Raw genomic sequence first — 7862 nt, forward strand, 5'->3', positions numbered from 1 at the left:
CACAAAATATTCAAATCATGCACAACCCCGATGACAAGCCAAGCAATTGTTTCATACTTTTGATGTTCTCAAACCTTTTCAACTTTCACGCAATACATGAGCGTGAGCCATGGATATAGCACTATAGGTGGAATAGAATATGATGATGGAGGTTGTGTGGAGAATACAAAAAGGGAGAAAGTCTCACATCGATGCGGCTAATCAACGGGCTATGGAGGTGCCTATCAATTGATGTCAATGCGAGGAGTAGGGATTGCCATGCAACGGATGCACTAAGAGCTATAAGTGTATGAAAGCTCAAACTGGAAACTAAGTGGGTGTGCATCCAACTTGCTTGCTCATGAAGACCTCGGGCATTTGAGGAAGCCCATCATCGGAATATACAAGCCAAGTTCTATAATGAAAATTCCCACTAGTATATGAAAGTGATAACTCAAGAGACTCTCTATATGAAGAACATGGTGCTACTTTGAAGCACAAGTGTGGTAAAAGGATAGTAGCATTGCCCCTTCTCTCTTTTTCTCTCATTTTTTTGGTGGGCTTCTTTGGGCTCTTTTTTTGTGGGCTTCTTTGGGCTCTTTTTTTGTAAAGTCCAGAGACTCATCCCAACTTGTGAGGGAATCATAGCTTCCATCATCCTTTCCTCACATGGGACAATGCTCTAATAATGATGATCATCACACTTTTATTTACTTACAACTCAATATTACAACTTGATACTAGAACAAAAATATGACTCTATATGAATGCCTCCGGCGGTGTACCGGGATGTGCAATGATCTAGCGTAGCAATGAAATCAGAAAATGGACAAGCCATGAAAACATCATGCTAGCTATCTTACGATCATGCAAAGCAATATGACAATAAATGCTCAAGTCATGTATGTGATGATGATGGAAGTTGCATGTCAATATATCTCGGAATGGCTATGGAAATGCCATGATAGGTAGGTATGGTGGCTGTTTTGAGGAAGATATAAGGAGGCTTATGTGTGATAGAGCATATCGTATCATGGGGTTTGGATGCACCAGCTAAGTTTGCACCAACTCTCGAGGTGAGAAAGGGCAATGCATGGTACCGGAGAGGCTAGCAATGATGGAAGGGTGAGAGTGCGTATAATCCATGGACTCAACATTAGTCATAAAGAACTCACATAGTTATTGCAAAAATCTATTAGTCATCAAAACAAAGTACTACGCGCATGCTCCTAGGGGGATAGATTGGTAGGAAAAGACCATCGCTCGTCCCCGACCACCACTCATAAGGGAGACAATCAATAAATACCTCATGCTCCAACTTCGTTACATAACGGTTCACCATACGTGCATGCTACAGGAATCACAAACTTCAACACAAGTATTTCTACAATCCACAATTACCCACTAGCATGACTCTAATGTCACCATCTTTATATCGCAAAACTATTGCAAGGAATCAAACATATCATATTCAGTGATCTACAAGTTTTATGTAGGATTTTATGACTAACCATGTGAATGACCAATTCCTGTTATCTCTTTAAATCGATATAAGTGAAGCAAGAGAGTTTAATTATTTCTACAAAAGATAAGCTCACGCTCTAACAAATATAAGTGAAGCAAAAGAGCATTCTACAAATGGCGGTTTTCTATGTGAAGAGAAACAGGCAATCCAAACTTCAAATGATATAAGCGAAGCACATGAAGCATTCTATAAAGCCATACTCAAAAGATATAAGTGAAGTGCAAAGAGCATTCTATAAATCAACCATGGACTATCTCATACCAGCATGGTGCATCAAAGAAAAGTGAAAACTAAATGCAAAAGATGCTCCAAGATTTGCACATATCACATGAATGAAACGAAACCGAAAACATACCGATACTTGTTGAAGAAAGATGGGATGCCTTCCAGGGAATCCCCAAGCTTAGACGCTTGAGTCTCCTTGAATATTTACTTGGGGTGCCTTGGGCATCCCCAAGCTTGAGCTCTTGCCTCTCCTCCTTCTCCTCATATCGTGACCTCCTCGATCTTTGATCACTTCATCCACACAAAACTCAACAGAAAGCTCGGTAAGATCCGTTAGTATAATAAAGCAAATCACTACTCTAAGTACTGTTGCAAACCAATTCATATTTTATTTTTGCATTGTAGCTACTGTAATATAACCAGGAGAGGCCGGGTTAACCCCATAGTGGCTCACTATATTTGAAGCCCATGAAGACAAAGACAGTGACACTTTATGAAGGCCCAGGGCCCAGAGTCGGTTTAAGGCCTGTAGACGTAAACCGACATTAGCATGTAAACTTGTGTTGTAAGATCGAAAGAGCAGAGACAGAGCCGGACACGTTTATGAGCCAGCCTCGGGATTCTGTAAACCGACGGGCGTCAACCCATGTATATAAGGGGACGACCCGGCGGCGGTTCAAGGACGAAGAACAACAACTCGAGACTCAGGCAAAGCGTATTCGCTCCCTGGTCATCAAAACCCAAGCAATCCCACAACAACTGGATCGTAGGCTTTTACCTTCACCGCAAGGGGCCGAACCAGTATAAACTCTCTACATCCCTTGTCCGCTTTAACCCCTTTAAGCTAACCCGTAGCGATGGCTCCACCACTAAGTCCTTTCCCTAGGACATCTGACGTGACAAAACCACGACAATTGGCGCCCACTATGGGGCTATCGCACGATGGTTTTGAGTTTTGAGAGGGCAACTTCGAAGGACTCAAGGGATACACCGTTGGCCGGATGACCAAGAGTCGTCGCGGCAAGATCTACATCGACGATGCAGGCTGGGGCCCCGAGGCCGGCTCAATCGAGTACGGGTACCGGGTCCCCTTCGGCGGCATACACATTTTCATTGGCAAGATCGGCGAACCGGGCCCTGAGCCGGACATCTGCACCGACATCATCGAGACGGCTCAGCGTGCGAGATCTGCCCGGGTTAAGCCTGCCATGAAGCGTGCCTTCGTGGGAGTCATCCACGGAGTGGAATCCGAGGATAGATCGGAATCTGGTGGTGAGACCATCGTTTATTCCGGCGATGAGTCATCGACCGGAGATACCGAGTCATTATATCAGTTGCAAGATGGCCGGATTGGGGGCTGTTCCAATGGCGACAGTATTCCAGACCCCTTTGATCCGCCAAACCGGGTTGCGATCTTCATGGCCGGTACACAGCCAGCGCTCCACTCTTCGACCACAGCAACAATGATTTCCGGATCAGCAACAGCGATAGCGGCCGGGGCAGGAGGCCCTGTGCGACCGCCGGCTCAGGTTCTATCTGACTCATTTGATGCTTTGGTGACACTGGCGGAGGTTAACCCGGCGGATCAAGATGCGCATAATGCGGAAATCGCAAAGGTGAAAGATCAGATCACCCAAGCCAAAGCTGACTTGGCAGCTGAGGATACTAGGATGGCTGCGGAACGAGCCGCATTGGATGCACAGGCTTAGCGGCTTATGCTGGATCAGAGTGCGTCAAACGATGTCCTGAAGAGGAGGTACCAATCTCTCCTGCCGCCGGTTTATGAGGCTAGGAACCTCTTTAATACCCTAGGAGCAGGGACCAGTAATCCGCCGATGGTAAACCGGGCGGAGGCACCTGGAGCAGGGGCGCCGGTTCAGCCACGTTTGGTGGATCCGCCTCGTCGGAACAACGTTTCGCCACAGTATGTCCCAACACCACCGGGTCATTACTCTAACCTGATGGACAACATTATCGCTGCCGCTTCACGGCTGGCGGGCCTCCCGATCGAAGGCGAGGCTCCGGTGGCAGTCGAGACGCGACGGGCTAGGGAGCTTCTTCAGACAGCTTTGGTTCAGCAGCAGGCTTATTCATATAGTCGCGAGAGGATCCATTCTACTCCCCGCCCAAGCCGGAGCTACAATAGGCGTATTGATGAACCGACCGTGTCAAGCAATGCGCGGAACCGTGATCCGCCCCGTGGCCATAACCCGGCGGGTGGTGGCGGTGAGGCTCAGGATGTGGTGGATCGCACTAGAGCTCGTCGAGAGGCCGAGTTAGTAGCACAACATGAGACTCGCCAACTTACTCTGGTTCGTCCAACCACGTCGGTGGAACCAGGAGTTACTTCTAGCTCTTTGGGAGTACCATGTCTCATCCAGGCGTTGCGCAACGTGCGCCTGCCCAAGGATTTCAAAGGCCCACGAAAAGTGCCGAATTACACCGCAGATTTATCCCCCGATTCATGGGTTGAAAGCTATGAGATGGCAATGGAGATGCTAGATGCGGACGATGCGGCGTGCGCTAAGTACTTCACCATGATGTTAGAAGGAACGACTCGCACTTGGTTGAAGAACTTGCCAGCTAACTCCATCGGGTCATGGGCCGAGTTGAGGGCCCGGTTTATCCAAAATTTCAAGGATACATGCAAGTAGCCCATGTCAATTGTGGACTTAGCTGCCTGTGTCCAGGAGGAAGGAGAATCAACAACCCATTGGGTGCGCCGAGTCTTGGAGATTTTGCATTCTTCGGACCGCATCAATGTTGATACAACAGTTTTGACATTAGAAGGCAATTGCCGGTTTGCACCTCTGAAGTTGAAGTTGGGACGACTTAAATGCCACTACAATGACATGGGGACTCTCATGGCTGCTCTGGTGAAATATGCCGATTCTGATAGTACCAAGGACCCCGAGTCTGACGATGACAAGATAGGGAAGGGAAAGAAGAGCGGCAATACCAAGGGGCAGCAGCACAACCCGGCGAGCCATGGAAACAACAGTAAGCGTAAAGCGGATAACAGTTTGGATTTTGTGGCTAATACCAACGCGCAGGACAAAGGCCAACGGCGTAAAGGTAAACCGCCCCAGCGTGGTGGAGGACCGAGTCCTAACCCGGACCGCCTGTCTTATCTGTTGAACCAGCCTTGCCCAAAGCACGGGACGAAGGAGAACCCGTCCACGCACCTCTGGAAAGATTGTTATATCATGCAGGAGTTCAAAAATTCTGATTCTTTTCGGTATGATCATGGACCGGGTGGCGGTTCGGCCCCCGGGTCTCATTGGCCGGGTTACGGTGGAGGCAGTTCCGGTTCAGGTTTTCACGGTAACCAGAGTGGGCATGGCAATCAAAGCAATCAGAGCAACCAAGGTGGTTATAATAATCAGGGGAATCAGGGGAATCAGCAACAGCAGCACCAGCAGTCGGATTACCAGAGCAACCCGAAGCAGTTGAATAGTGGGACAATATCATGTCTTCACCACTAGTCTGGACAAGCGCAATCAGAAGCTTCATAAGAGGGCAGTGAATTCCGTTGAACCGGTGGTTCCCCGATATTTACGCTGGTCTGAACAGCCTATTGTGTGCAGTCGAGAGGATCATCCACCCCGGGTTGACAATCCGGGTCATCTGGCGCTGGTGGTGGCACCTCAGGTGGGAGGTTATAAGTTCACCAAGGTACTCATGGATGGGGGGAGTAGTATCAATATCCTTTATTATGAAACCTTTCGTTGCATGGGGTTAACAGATAAAAATCTTAAACCATCCAACACGGTCTTCCATGGTGTGGTACCTGGTAAATCGGCATATCCCGTTGGTAAGATAGCTCTGGAGGTTGCTTTTGGTGATGAGCGTGATTCAAGATCAGAGAAGTTGACCTTTGAGGTGGTGAAAATCAAGAGCCCATATCATGCCCTGTTTGGACGGCCGGCTTATGCTAAGTTTATGGCAAGCCCTGTTATGTCTATCTGCAGCTCAAGATGCCGGGTCATAAGGGGACTATCATAGTGCACGGGAGCCGCAAGATCACTTTGGAATGTGAAGATGGTGATGCGGCATACGCTGAGTCGGTTTGTGCAACCAAGGAATTGAAGTTCTATAAGGACAATGTTGATCCGGCGGATATGACTTCTTTGAAAAAGCCAACTACAGAGCATGAACCGGCCTTGAAGTTTAAAACGGCTGATGAGACTAAGCTGGTTGATTTCGTTCCTGGCGATTCATCCAAGAAGTTTAGCATCAGCGCTAACTTGGATCCGAAATAGGAAAGCACGCTCATCAAGTTCATCCGTGAGAACCGGGATATCTTTGCATGGAAGCCTTCTGACATGCCAGGTGTACCGAGAGACCTCGCTGAGCACACTCTTAATGTCGATCCCAAGTATAAACCGGTTAAGCAGTTTCTTCGCCGGTTCAATGAAGAAAGACGCAAGGCTATTGGTGAAGAAGTAGCCAGGCTCTTGGCGGCTGGATTTATCATCGAAGTTTTCCATCCTGAATGGTTGGCTAATCCGGTGCTGGTCCTTAAGAAGAATGGCACTTGGCGTATGTGTGTGGACTACACAGATCTTAACAAAGCTTGTCCAGCAGATCCTTTTGCCCTCCCCCGTATTGATCAAATTATTGATGCTACGGCGGGTTGCGAGCGTTTGAGCTTTCTGGATGCATATTCTGGTGACCATAATATCAAAATGGCAGTTAAGGACCAGGAGAAGACAGCCTTCATAACTCCCTTTGGAGCCTTCTGCTATGTGTCTATGCCCTTTGGGCTCAAGAGTGCCCAGGCGACTTATCAACGGTGTGTGCATAATTGTCTTCATAAGCAGATCGGCCGCAATGTTCATGCCTACGTAGATGATATTGTGGTGAAATCCAGAAAGGAGGAGAGATTGATTGATGACTTGAAGGAGACTTTTGATAACCTCCAGGTTTATAAAATGATGCTTAATCCGGCCAAGTGTGTCTTTGGTGTACCGGCAGGCAAGCTCTTGGGTTTTCTGGTGTCTAACAGAGGCATCGAAGCTAATCCGGAGAAAATCAAGGCTATAACTTCTTTGGCTAAATCGAAGTGCATTAATGATGGTCAATGCCTGGCAGGCCGGATTGCCGCATTGACCGGTTTATCAGTCGCCTTGGTGAGAAGGCCATTCCTTTATATCAGATGCTGAAGATAACGGATAACTTCGTCTGGAGTAACGCTGCCAATGAAGCGTTTGAGGACTTAAAGCGGCAGCTTGCTAATTTGCCGGTGCTTGCTGCTCCTGTTGATAAAGAGCCCTTGTTGTGATATGTGGCAACTAACGCCCGGGCTATTAGCGTGGCTATTGTGATGGAGCGCAAGGAGGCCGGAAAGGAGTATCCGGTTCAACGGCCGGTTTATTATATCAGTGAGGTACTTATTGAATCCAAGCAAGGGTACCCGCATTGGCAGAAGCTGGTGTATGGAGTTTTCATGGCGAGCCGGAAGCTTAAGCAATATTTCCAAGGTCATCCTATCACGGTGGTCAGCTCTGCTCCTTTGGGGGATATACTCCAGAACAGGGAAGCAACTGGCCGGATTGCTAAGTGGGCTATTGAGCTTGGGCCTCACGGATTAAAATACACGCCCCGGGCGGCGATCAAATGTCAGGAACTTGTGGATTTCATCAATGATTGGACGGATCATACTTATTGGACTATTCATTTTGATGGGTCCAGGCAATTGGAAGGCTCTGGGGCTGGAGTCGTTTTAACTTCCCCGCGAGGTGATAAGTTTTGTTATGTTCTCCGTTTACTGTTCCCTTGCACTAACAATGCAGCTGAATATGAGGCTTTACTCCATGGTCTTCGGATGGCTAAAGAGATGAATCTCAGCCAAGTTAAGTGCTTTGGTGATTCGGACCTGGTGGCTCAACAAGTGTCCGACACTTGGGATTCCAAGGACCCACTCATGGCGGCATATCGTCGTGAAGTGGATATTGTTGCAGGTCACTTCAAAGGTTATCAGGTGGATCATGTGGACCGGCGAAAGAATGAAGCGGCGGACGCTTTAAGCCGCTTGGGTTCCCAGTGTAAACCGGTTCCACCTAATGTCTTCCTGGATGTGCTGCATAATCCGTCCATCAAGCTCCCTGGTGAAGAGGATTTGGCTGTTCCT

The sequence above is a fragment of the Aegilops tauschii genome, chromosome 3, assembly GCF_002575655.3.
Source record: "Aegilops tauschii subsp. strangulata cultivar AL8/78 chromosome 3, Aet v6.0, whole genome shotgun sequence".
In the NCBI taxonomy this organism is placed as follows: Eukaryota; Viridiplantae; Streptophyta; class Magnoliopsida; order Poales; family Poaceae; genus Aegilops; species Aegilops tauschii.